The 13,283-nt window shown below is 44.0% G+C and overlaps 1 protein-coding gene across 4 annotated transcripts in view; it reads right to left on the bottom strand.

Moving 5' to 3' along the window:
- pld2 (phospholipase D2) overlaps positions 1-13,283 on the bottom strand; it is a 108,220-nt gene that overhangs the window by 91,308 nt on the left and 3,629 nt on the right. Inside the window, exon 1 of one of the 4 annotated variants that reach the window (XM_048524178.2) lies at positions 5,277-6,538. The exons of 2 other annotated variants lie outside the window; for them this stretch is intronic. The gene's annotated coding sequence lies outside the window, so the exon portion shown is untranslated. Of the gene's footprint in view, positions 1-5,212; positions 5,255-5,276; positions 6,539-13,283 lie in introns of those variants that run through there. One more of the 4 variants, XM_048524180.2, reaches the window with a different exon arrangement.

The raw sequence follows: 13,283 nt of genomic DNA, 5'->3' as shown, positions 1-13,283 counted from the left end.
TGCAACAAGAGGGTCAAAATGATCACAGCAGGGCTCAAACCTGCAGTCTTTTGATAGCATCCAACACTGAAGTCAGATGTCTTACCAACTAGGCCAAGCGACCAAATCATTAACCATCACAAGTAAATCACCCATGGTTTGATTGAATGATTGATTCTAAATTGATTAATTTATGTGCAAAGCCCAATAAAGGCCAGAAAATCCTCCTGTACCCGGAAGAACTATCACATGAAACTGCATGCTTTCCTACCACCAAAATCAACATGACTTTTGTTTTTGCCTTTTTTCAAAAACTAGTAACTATCGCTAGTTAAAACATAAGATCATAAGACCGTAAGACATAGGAGTGGAAGCAAGGCCATTCGGCCCATCAAGTCCACTCCGCCATTTAAATCATGGCTGATGGGCATTTCAACTCCACTTCCCTGCGCTCTCCCCATAACCCTTGATTCCTTGTGAGATCAAAAATTTGTCGGTCTCTGCCTTGAAGGCATCAAATTTCCCAATCCAACATCTGTGTATCCAAATAAGTATTTACAAGAAAAGCTCATTATGGGCGACGCAAACCATCAAAGGTGAGGGGGGGGGGTGGAAAAGGGAGAACCGGAAGGGACTAAATTAAAATGGATTTGAAGTGGGAAATAAAGCACTATATTCCCCCTTGGTACCCATCTCTCTCTAAAGGCATTGACAACATTGATGGACAGCCAGGCACAAACGAAACTTTGGAAGAGGGGCAGGCTGTCAGCAGAGAAGACCCCACCCCTTCACAGCCCACTGCATGAACTGTTTCTAACCAAAGTGGCCAGGGCCAAGAGCAGACCCACAACGAATTCCCCTGATTCGCCATACCCTTCCACATCAGCTGGCCAAAAATCATGGACATGAGGCTAAATTGCAACCAAAAATGCAACAAAAGAGTTTTCAAATAATTAAAAAGGGAATGCAAATGATGATAATGAACATAAACATGGTCCACAAACTCCATGTTGTTGCAAAATAAATAACTGGGCTGGGAGTCCACAATCTACAGTTACAAGGGGCCCCTATGTGCAATACCATAGAATCACAGAATCCCTACACTGTGGAAGTAGGCCCTTCGGCCCAACAAGTCCACATCAGTCCTTACAGCGTTCCACCCAGACCCATCCCCCTACAACCCACTTAATAATTCTGTGGACACTATGGGCAATTTAGCATGGCGTACCCACTTAGCCTGCACCAGGAGGAAATCCATGCAGACCTGGGGGGAACGTGCAAACTCCACACAGACAGTCGCTCAAGGGTGGAATTGAACCCAGGTCCCTGGCCCTGTGAGGCAGCAACGGTAACCACCAAGCCACCACGCCGCCCTCCGCTCCAGGTCCCTAACAGAAAGAGAGAGGATTCCCACATAGACAGCCTCCAGCAGGTGTCACCTGGCAATAAATAACCACACCAAGGTATGTCTTGGCAGTGGGCACAGGACACAAGGTGGATGATGTGCAACAACAGCCTGTACAAAAAAAAGAGAGTCGGAAAGACACGACATAAACCTAAGAGATACCTCAGGTTGTAGAACACAGAACATAGAACATAGAAAAGTACAGCACAGTACAGGCCCTTCGGCCCATGATGTTGTGCCGTGGAATAATCCTAATCCAAAAATAAAATAACCCAACCTACATTGCCCTCAATTCACTGCTGTCCATGTGCAATTCACTGCTGTCCATGTGCGGTTGTGGGGCACATGCTCCTGAGGGAGGGTCAGGAAATGTGAAATTCCATCCGAGCAGTGACACATGCTGACGGGATTCCTCCAATCTGTGCAGAACGTTGGGTCTAAGCTCTGCTTTTCAAGTGATCGATATCATTGGCTGCTAGCTCCGAGGAAAATGATCCCTTTCTACCACTACTATTACTCCTGCACTCATTCAGGTATGTGTCTCTCTGTGCTTATCTGTCAAACTGGGCCCTAAAATCTATTCTAGCAGACTGAACAGGCATGTTCCACTTCTCCTTTTAGATTTAAAGGCCAGTGATATAAAGGTCCTGGTCATTCGAGTGACTCACTTTGAGATTTCTGTCTGCAAACCCGTCCCTTCTAATATCCTGAACCAACATTTCTAGACGATGTTGGCCTCCCAGAATTCACTTCCTGTGCCATCAGTAATAACAGGTGAACAGTTTTCTGCTGCTCCCTCCCTCCCAGGATGAAAACAAAGAAATGGAAAGGGGAGGTATTGCCTTACTCCCACATGTTGTACAGAAATAGTTTAATTCTGAAGCACACTGGACAAACTGGAAGACGGAATGAACACCTGCCCACATACACAACAGGTGAATGGCTTTTCCCCAGCACTGGCCCACTGCTATGGAGGAGAAAGACATGCCCTCAGTTTAAAATCTCAACTGAGACGTGGAGCCTCTGACAGTGGAAAGGGGATGGGGTACAAGCCTTGAATTAAGAATGAACCCACAACTTTCTCACTCAGAGATGGGTATGTAGTAACAAAAATAGCCCACTTAGCTGCCTACAGCCTGTTGTGCCATTCAATGAGCTCTGCGACCAAGCTCCACGTAATTGCCTTTGGCCCGTATCCCTTAATACCTTAGATTTTCGTTAAACAATCTCAGATTTAAAATTAACAATTGATCAGAGCACTGCCTAAGGCTCAGCTGACACCTAAGCTACAAGCTGCTGGGGAAAGCAGAGTTGGATAACTAAACTCTCAAGTATCTTCACATCCAGGAAAGCTGCCAGAACAGATCCATGGATAAGGGAGGAGTATGGTGAGAAAACTTTCATCAAGCCTGCCTGGAATTTTTCTTTAAACTGAGAGATTAGAGCTTCACAAGTTATTGGACACATTAAATTTCAATCTAGCTGGGAGTCTCGGAGGCATCCACTGCTTGACAGTTTGAAACCAGCATTGAGTGGCATCTTTTCTAGCAGACTGAACAGGCATGTTCCACTTCTCCTTTTAGATTTAAAGATCAGTGATATAAAGCTCCTGGTCATTCGAGTGACTGTCACTTTGTGATTTCTGACTGCAAACCCTTCCCTTCTAATATCCTGAACCAACATTTCCAGGCTATGTTGGCCTCCCAGAATTCACTTCCGGTGCCATCAGTTATAGGGGATCCAGATCCTCATATATTTATTGCCATTTATTCACCTTTATTTAAATAAATTTCTGGAGCAGACACAGCCCAAAGCAAATTAGGGCATTATTAAGGCATTACTCTCACCTCCGGATTCAGGCACTCAGATCACACCGACCAGTTCAGGGTCATTCTAAACAGCTGTTAAAACTTCACGATTTTGGAGAAAACTCAACCCAGCATTGTTGTTCTGTACTGCAATTGGACAGTCAGAATAAGACTTTTTACTGTACAAAGAGGAGGTCATTTGATCCATCAATACTTAAAAAGCTCAACACCATCCAGGACAAAGCATCCGGTTTGGTTGGCATCACATCCACAAACATTCACTCCTTTAACCACTGACACTCAGTAACAGTGATATTTACAAGACGAACTGCAGAAATTCACCCAGGCTTCTCAGGCGGTACCTTCCAAACCCACAACCACTAGCATCTATAACAACAAGGGCAGCAGAAACATCACCACCCAAGTTCCCCTCCCAAACCACTCACTGTCCGGGCTTGGAAAATGTATCACTTCAGTGTCACTGCATCAAAAAAAAAATCGAAGAACTCCTTCCCTCAGGACACTAAGTCTATCTAGAGCAAACAGATTGCAGTGGTTCAAGAAGGCAGCTCACCATCACCTTCTCAAAAGGTATTTAGGGACAGGTAATAAATTCTGGCTCAGGCAGCAATGCCCATATCCCATGAGTGAGTTTTTTTTAAAAATTAGCTTAGAGAATTCACCAAGGTGGAAAGCTTTCGGAGCAGTTTTGGAGGAGGTGAGGCTGGGGTCAAAAACAAGTATTGCATCTCTCCTAGAAAGGAATACAATTCAGGGAAAAACGTAACTTCTTTGGCATAAATGTTTTTGCTTTTGAAACTTCCCAAACTAGAGTGATTGGTTAGAAATTCACACATTACTGAAAGACTGAGGAAGAATTGATTTGCGGTTTGGAGACTGTTCATGTAAGAAGACTTCACAGTTTATGGGATAAATCTAGGGAGATGCAGTAAGATTTAAAAAGTTGGCACAGAAGGTTCATTTCCCAGCATTTGAAATGGTTTTGGCAAATAGATGAGAGTTTATTTCATTGTGAATGTCTTTTAAGAAAATGTTCTATATTTGGACAACTTGCTTTTTTCTCCCCTCCTTCCCTTTGTAATAACCTTCTGTTGTATTGTGAAAGAAACTCTGCAACTTCATGTGCCTCTGTTTCAGTGAGTGGCCATTCATATTAAAATATGATCTACACAAGTCAAATTTCATCCTAGGATCTGATTCATCCAGTAGTAATGCCATCTGGTGTCAACACTATATTTCTATAAAAATATTCACTGATGCCACTTCCAACACCTGAGACAGCATTCCAAAGACACAGAACCTGAGAAGAAAAGATTAAGACCAACCAAAACAAAGTCACCCCTAAATTTTAAACCTTGCCCCTTAATTCTAGGTTGATCCGCAAGAGGAAACATTCTTCTCACATCAACCTTGTCAAGACCATTCAGGATCCTTCTTACTTTCATCAAGACATCAACTCTTTTAAACTCACGTAGAAACAAGACGAGTCCATCTCAAACAACCCATTCAGTCCTGGTATCAATTAGGGAAACCACCTCTGATCCACCTCCAATGCATTTACATCCTTCCCTCCACTGTAAAGTCAGAGTGGGATGTTCACCAATGATTACATAATGCTCGGCACCGTTCACTCCGCAGATACCAAAGCAGTTCATGTTCAAATGCAGAGATAACAAGGTGTAGAGCTGGATGAACACAGCAGGCCAAGCAGCAACAGAGAAGCAGGACAGCTGATGTTTAGGGCCTAGGCCCTTCTTCAAAAAACGCTCCTATGATGCTGCTTGGCCTGCCGTGTGTTCATCCAGCTCTACACCTTGTTATGTCACATTCTCCAGCATCTGCAGTTCCTACTATCTCATGTTCAAATGCAACAAGATTTGGACAATATCCAAGCAGCATATAACATGCATCCCACACAAATATCAGGAGGGAATGAGGGAAGGCAGGGAAAGAGTGATTAGGGATGGAGAGAATGGACAGAATGCTGATAATCACTCACCAATCTGCAAATTCAAAAATCACTCATTACAAGCAATGCAGGATTCAGCAGTAAACATGCCTACCGCAGGATGTGGTGCTTATCAGCTAAGGAGAAGTTCCGGACTGCAGGAGGAATCTGGACAATTTGACCCTCCCCCATGTCATTCCTGATGAGAACCTTCTCCCTGAGGCCCCTTTTCATCCGTTGTCAATGTTGGGCACAATGCACCACCCACTGAGAGGTCACTGTTCGACCTCTTCACAGACAAGAGGAAAAGAACAGCAGCTCTGCGCGAGAGATTAGCTGGCAGGCAAAGGTCTCTCTCTTTCTCACAGGCTATACCAGGCAAAGGCTCATTCGCGGTCGCTCTCTTTCTCACAGGCTATACATGTCTGACTGCAGTTTGCTGTAATCACTGAGAAACTTCCGGCAACTTCAATCTAGTCCCCTCGCACTCCCAGCCCAGATAACCATGTCATGCTAAGCACCAAGCCACAGACGCTTCAAATCCCTGCTCGTCTCCAATTACACTTTTCCACACTAACCACCCCCATTCATATTCATATGAGCACCTCAGCAGCGAGGAGCAAGAGTGGGCCATTCAGCCCCTTGAGTGTGCTCTACAATTCGATAAAATCATGGCTAATCTCATCTGGGCCTCAACTCCACTTCCATGCCTGCTGCCTTTAATGTGGTACTAATTTAAAATCTGTCTAAATCCTCGTTAATTTTATTCAGTGTCTTTACATCCACGGTACTGTAGAGGAGTGAATTCCACAGATTCACAAGTCTTTCAAATAAGTAATTCCTCACTTCCACTTTAAACCTGGCATCTCTTAAATTGATAATCTGTGTCCCCTCCTTGTAGATTTTTGTGACATTCCCCAATTGACTTGTCTTCTAGTTGTAGGTCAACAGCCTACCATGTTCCAAATTGAACTAGTCCCAATTGCCTGTGTTTGGACCAAATCCCTCCAAACCATTCCGATTCATACACCTACCTAAATATCTCTTAAATGTCGTAACTGTCCCCAATAGCATTTCCTGTGGCAGTTCATTCAACATACAAACCACTCTGTGTGTTAAAAAGTTGCCCCTCACCTTTTTTAAAACTTGCTCCTCTCATCTTAAAAATACACCCTCAGTTTTGAACTCCCCCATCCCAGGGAAATGACCCTTGCTATTCACTTTAGCTGTACCCCTCATGATTTTATAAACCTCTAAAAGGTTGAGGGTCACCCCTGAATCTCCAACACTCCAGTGAAAAGAAATTCCAGCCTATCCAGCCTCTCTACAACTCAGAGCCCTCTATTTCCACGAACATCTTGATAAATATTTTCTGAACCTCTGATGAAATGGTATCATTCCTTAAATATGGGGACCAAAAGATGCACTTAGTACACTTACAGACTCAACGGAGATATTAAGATTTACAAAGAAAGGTAACTTAATGGGAATGACTTAACTCAGACAGGACATTAATGAGACTCATCTAGAGTACTGTGTATAGTACCGGTCACCATTCCCACAAAGGATGTTAATGTGCTGGAAGCAGTTTAGAGGAGGTTTACCTAACTAATACTGGGAATAAGCAGACCACCTTATGATGAAAGGCTGGAGCTTAGAAGGTGATTTAATGAAACATACAAGATCCTGAGAGGACTTGCCCTAGTGGAGGGTGAAAGAAAGTTTACTTTTGTGGAAGAATTAAAACTAGGAGTCACCATTTAAAAAGAGGGGTGCCCATTTCTAACTGAGATGAAGAAATTTTTTTCTCTCTGGGGTTGTAATTTTTGGAATTCCCTTCCTCTCTTGGTGCAGTAAAGTCAGAGGTAGATAGACTCTTGATTAGTGAATGGATGAAAGATTATCATCGGGGGAATATGCAGGAATGGAATGTTGAGGATAAAATCAAATCAGCAATGATTTCTTATCAAATGGTGGAATGAGCTCCAAGGGCCGAGTGGCCTACTCTCAGTAGCATGGAGAGACCCTAGCCAGGCTCCAGAGACTTTTTGGCTTCTCAGTTACCCTTGTGCACGTACCCCTTCTGGGTCACTGGTGTTAGAGAGCCAACACTAACATGGAGGAGGGTGGGGTCTGATACAGGCTGGACTGTGGTGGCAGAGGTGCAAGGAAGATTTCAGGGAGAAACAAAATGAAACAAAATTTTTGAGCATGCAAGCCAAATGCCAATTTGGTTTGCAAATGAGAAGGAAAATAAGAAATTTCCTGGAATAACTTTTAATATGCAAAACAAGGGAAGGAAGAGTGAGGCAGTGAAACATAGAAAAATCTTACAGTGAACAAATCTTCTTCCTCAGCACAATGGCCAGTCACCTCCTCAGTCACCCCCATCACAGCCCCTTCCTCAGATTTTCCTGCACCAATACTTCCCCAAAGCAGACCCACAGCCTCCTTGGGACCACTGCCAGCCGTAACTGCCCCCAAAGGTCAGCATCCGCTCAAAGCATAAATAATGGCCTTATGGTACTACTACTGGACTGTTAATCTAGAGACCCAGCTTATGTTCCAGGGACACAGGTTTGAATCCTACCATAGCAGACAGTGCAAATTGAGTTCAACAAATGTTTGTAATTAAGAACTCTAATCATGATCAGGAATTATTGTCAGGAAAATCTATCTAGTCCACCAATGCCCGTTAGGGAAGGAAACTGCCGTTCCTTACCCTATACGTGACTCCAGACCCACAGCAATGTGGTTGACTCTTAACTGCCCTCTGGGGATGGGCAATAAATGCTGACTGGCCAGCTATGCCCCTCATCCCATGAATGAATAAAGAAATTACCTTCTGAACCTGGCTCCCCTGCCTGCTGTTGTCCAGGATTTCAACAGTGATTGAGTTTTTTGAAGAAGTAACAATGAGAATTGATTAAGGCAGTGTGGTGGACGTGATCTATATTGCCTTTAGTAAGGCATTCACCAAGGTTCCGCATGGTAGATTGGTTAGCCAGGTTTGACCACACACAGGAACAAGTAGCCATTTGGATGTAGATCTGGCTCGAAGTTGGGTACCAGATGATGACGGTTGAGAGTTGTCAGTGAGGCGGCAGTATTGGAGCAAGGGATTCCTGGTTCTGGGGTGAGTATGGGTCCAGCACAGGACCTGGCCTTAACATTGGTGGCATTGGCGAGGTGGGCCCAGCGAAGAAACTGAACCTGAAGGGTGGTGACTCTGAAGTTGGTGGGTCTGATGCAGTCAGTGGAGATGGGGTGGTAGTATAAGTGTTGTTGGCGAGATGGCTCAGGGCTCGCGGCAGAGGCGGCGCAATGAAGATCGATTCTCTCTCAGCTCTATCTTTATATTCCTAGACTATTCAAATTAGCACTGAGTGTGGCACCAGTTGAAGCTGTTCACTGTATTTTACTGTATAATTCAAGTGCCAATAAATCATTCAATTCAATCAACAGTATTAAAGTCACACATATTCCCCACCCTCAACCCCCACCTCAAGAGCAGACAAACTCGGTTTTTACACTGTTGTACTGTGAGATTGTAACAAAATACATGGTAAATCATCTATTTGGCCTCTTGAAATCTGTTCCACCATCCAATATGATTATGGTCAACTCAGGACTTCATTTTCTGTCCATTCCCCATATCTCTAATAGACTTTCAGGCACAGAAAACAATCAATCTCAGACCTCAAATAAGTTTATTTTGTCTTTAAATAAAATACGAATGCACTGAAGGGAGTGCAGAAGCAATTTACCAGAATGGTTCAAGAGGTGAGAAACTTCAGTGACAAGGGCAGATCAAGACTGGGGCTGTTCTCCTTGGAAAGAAGACGACTGAGAAAAAAAATCAGATCAACGTTCTCGAAGTAAAGAGTGGGCTGGATCCAGTGGATAGGGAGAAGCTGTTACTGATCATAAAAGAAATAAGAATGAGGGGAGCGTGGATTTAAAGTGGTGTTCATATGAAGCAAGGGCAATGTGAGGAAAAACTTTTTCACAGAATTGTTAGGGTGTACAACACACTGCCTGGAGATGTGGTAGAGGCAGGTTCAAATGAAACATTGAAGATGGCATTGGGTGGCTATTGGATAGAAACAGTGTGCAGGGACATGGAGAATAGGCTGGAAACGGACATAAGGCAATAGTATTGGTGCAAACCACAAAGGAAAATGGTCTCCTTCTGCTCTGTGATAATTCAGTAAATCCATGGCTCAGGGCTCCCAGGTCTCTTGGGAGACAATTCCAAAGATTCCCTTGGAGTGAAACATTTCCTCATCTGTGTTCAAAATGGCTGATTACTTGTCCCAAGGCAGAGATCCACCTCTGTTTCTGAACCTCCAGCTACAGCTGACGGAGAGGAGCGGGGAATGGTTCCTATCCTGGTGCCTCCCTCTCCACCACTGAAGATTTCAAAACTGTTGAATAAAGCTAACTGGCCTGGCAAAGAGGGGTCAAATTGGGTCATCTTGTTTTCCTTCCAATGGCATGACATGGTGACACCACTAAGAAAGGGCCAGATGGTTGGAAGAGCCATCTTTCAGAGACGTCAAACAGAAACCCCATCACTATGGCGAGGACAGTATGGAAATGATCTGACTCAAGAGCTGGGTGACAGGGTATCCTTCGAGTAACAAACATGAGGGAGCAGACCATCTGCTTGCTCCCACCTTCCAGTGGGATCCTACTGTGTAGTCACTACGCAGCCAGCTCTCCCTCTCCGTCAGATTCACTAATGTCCTTTAGGGAAGGAAATTACCATCCTGGTTTGGCCCACGTGTGACTCCATGCCCACAACAATGTGGTTGACTCTTAACTGCCCTCTGGGCAATTAGGGATGAGCAATAAATGCTGCCTAGCCAGCGATGCCCTCATCCCATCAATGAATAAAGAACAAAAACAGATTGTGGTTGGTCATCATTGGGGCCATCCTGAGGGAGTGCAAAGAAACCCCGATGGGCCTGGAGCAGAGTCTCACTGGCCTAGGCTCATGCAAGCTGCAAGAACTTTCTGGAACCCATACAGCTGCAGTCACCAGAGGAGGGACCTGAGGTTTCTCCCATCCTCTCTCTCAGAGGAAGATGTTTGATAGCCCATCTGCAGGGGAGATGCTGACTTCTGACATATTTCAAATCAGAGCTTCCTCTCGGTTCAGTTTTGAGCAAACAAAACTTTTTTGATTCAGCGATAACAAAGTGTGGAACTGGATGAACACAGCAGGCCAAGCAGCATCTAAGGAGCACACAAGCTGACGTTTCGGGCCTAGGCCCTTCATCAGAAAAGCTTTTCTGATGAAGGGTCTAGTCCTGGAACATCAGCTTTTGTGCTTCTAAGATGCTGCTTGGCCTGCTGTGTTCATCCAGCTCCACACTTTGTTATATCGGATTCTCCAGCATCTGCAGTTCCCATTGTCTCTGATACAATATTGTTTGATTCAGGATCAATTGGGTGGAACAGGTGATGGTAACTTCCAGTCAAGTTGGCAATGATGCCAAGAGAGCACTTTATCACAGAGCCTTTGAGATTCTTAACACAATTTGACTGAAAATGGCCAATACAGTGCTTTCTTCTTGCTCGTGTAAGCACCAGTCCCCAACTCGTGATTCAATTCAATCTTTCTTCTCAATCAGCCACAACGGGCTTAATTTAGAAAGGATTCATTCCCTCCTGGATATCTGTTCCCCCAATTCAATTGCATTTATGTTTGAAAATAAGTCCAATTAACAAGGCCTCCTGGGGACAAACAATGAGTTTATTTGGTACTAAACGTAAGAAAACATAGAAGGATACTAAATGAGTATTTCATGTCAGTATTTACATAGTGAAGTTATGGAAGCTAGAGTACTTGAAAAATTAACAGTGACATAGAATCTATACAGTGTGGAAAAGACCATTTTGCCCAACGAGTTCACACTGGCTCTCCGAAGAGCATGTCACCCAGACTCACCCCCCTAAGCCTATTCCTGCAGTTCCCATAGCTAATCCACCTAACCTACACATCCCTGGACACTAGGGGCAATTTAGCATGGCCAATCCACCTAACTTGAACACCTTTAGACTGTGGGAGGAAACCCATGCAAACACAGGGAGAATGTGCAAACTCCACACAAACATGAGGCTGGAATTAAACTGGAATAGGTAAGTGTGTGCTGGGCTTTTTGTGGAAATATTTGTACCATTGTAGCCAGGGAAGACTCCAGGGTGGCTAATGTGGTGCACTTTATTTAACATAGGTGGCAAGAAAAGCCAGGAATGATAGACTGGTGAGTCTGACACCAGTGGTGAATAAGCTGTTGGAGGGGATTCTGAGGGACAGAATTTATATTTATTTTGAAAGGCAAGGACTGATTAGGGATAGACAGCATAGTTCTGTGCGTGGGAAATTGTATCTCACTAATTTCATTGTGTTTTCTGAAGAAGTAGCAAAGCAGAATTACGGTGGTGTTGTGTACATGGACTTCAGCAAGGTGTTAGACAAGGTTTCATGGAATCCAGGGAGAGCTAGCCATTTGGATAGAAAATTGGCTTGAAGGTAGTAGACAGACAGGAGGCCTATGACCAGCTGGATCCACTGCTTTTGTCATTTATATAGATGATTTGGATGTGAACATAAGAGGAATGGTTAGTACATTTGCAAATTGGTGTAGTGGACACTGAAGAAGGTTATCTAAGAGTACAACAGGACCTTGAACAGATGGGCCAATGAGCCAAGGAGTGGAGATGGAGTTTAATTTAAATAAATGTGAGGTGCTGCATTTTGGTATGCCAAATCAGGGTAGGACTATTAGGCTTAATGGTAGGATCCCCACTGTCGGCAATGCTGCCAAACAAAGAAACCTTGGAGTGCAGGCTCATGGTTCCTTGAAGGTAGAGTCACAAGTAGACAGGATAGTGAAAGAAGCCAATTGGTATGCTTGCCTTTATTGGTCAGTGCATTGAGGAGTTTGGAGGTCATGTTGCAGTCTGTTCAGGGCACTGCGGTTAGGACACATTTTGAATAAGGTATTCAATTCTGGTCACCCTAAGATAGGCAAGATGTTGTTAACTTGAAAAGGTTCAGAAAAGATTGACAAGGATGAAGGCCACAGTTGGTAGGTTTGAGCGACAGGGAGAGGCTGAATGGCCTGAGGTTATTTTCCTTGGAGTGTCAGCAGCTGTGGGGTGACCTTATAGAGGCTTATAAAATCACAAGGGTAAATAGACAAGGTCTTTTACCCCAGGGTAGGGGAGTCCTAAATTAGAGAGCAAAGGTTTAAGGTGAGAGAGGGGAAAGATTTAAAAAGGACCTAAGGGGCAATATTTTCATGCAGAGGGTGAGAATGAGCTGCCAAAGTGGTAGAAACTGATACAATTACAAAATGTAAAAGGCATCTGGATGAGTACATGAGGCTGAAGGGTTAAAAGGGATACGGCCCAAATACTGGCAACTGTGTCTAGATTAATTTAGGATATCTGGTCAGCATGGACAAGGTGGACCGAAGGGTCTGTTTCCTCACTGTACAGCTCTAAGAGGCTAAGTCAGCACGTCTTCAGCCCATTTCCTGCTTGGTGGCAATTTCACTGGCATCCACCACTTAGAGTAAGAGAGAGGGATGTTTTTCACCTGCAGTGCAGGTGCGTACCCTCAAGCTACAACCTTCACAGCAAGTTAGTAAATGTCATTGCACAATCATACACAGACCAAGAGCCTTGTATTCCTGGAAAGGTAAGACCCAAACATAACCTGCTGAAGCATAGTCCTCAGGAGATGGCTTTTTGCTGAGAGGGATAGTCAGACTTCCATTATCTCTTTCTTTTAAGTCTTTGGTTTGAAGTTTCCCTCTCACTCCAGAGTTGTAACACTTCATAGGTTCCACTTGGGGCTTTTTTAAAATCAGGTATGACTGAATTTACATTCACAGTCAACTCTTGGTTGTATGTGCTCTTTCAAAAACTATTTGTGGTAACTAGAAGTTCAACAAGTCTGTAAGTAATGTGAAGTTATGATCCCTTGTTATGACAGCGAGAAACTGACTGATATCAGTTTACAATGAAAAATGTGAGCGATGTTGACCTCGATAGTAATTTGGGCGAATAATACAGGTCAAGATTGCACTAATGTGACAATTTCGCA

This window comes from Stegostoma tigrinum, chromosome 45 (genome assembly GCF_030684315.1).
Source record: "Stegostoma tigrinum isolate sSteTig4 chromosome 45, sSteTig4.hap1, whole genome shotgun sequence".
Taxonomy (NCBI): Eukaryota; Metazoa; Chordata; class Chondrichthyes; order Orectolobiformes; family Stegostomatidae; genus Stegostoma; species Stegostoma tigrinum.
Note: the sequence above shows the minus strand (reverse complement) of the source record. Positions and strands in the feature narration are given on the sequence as shown.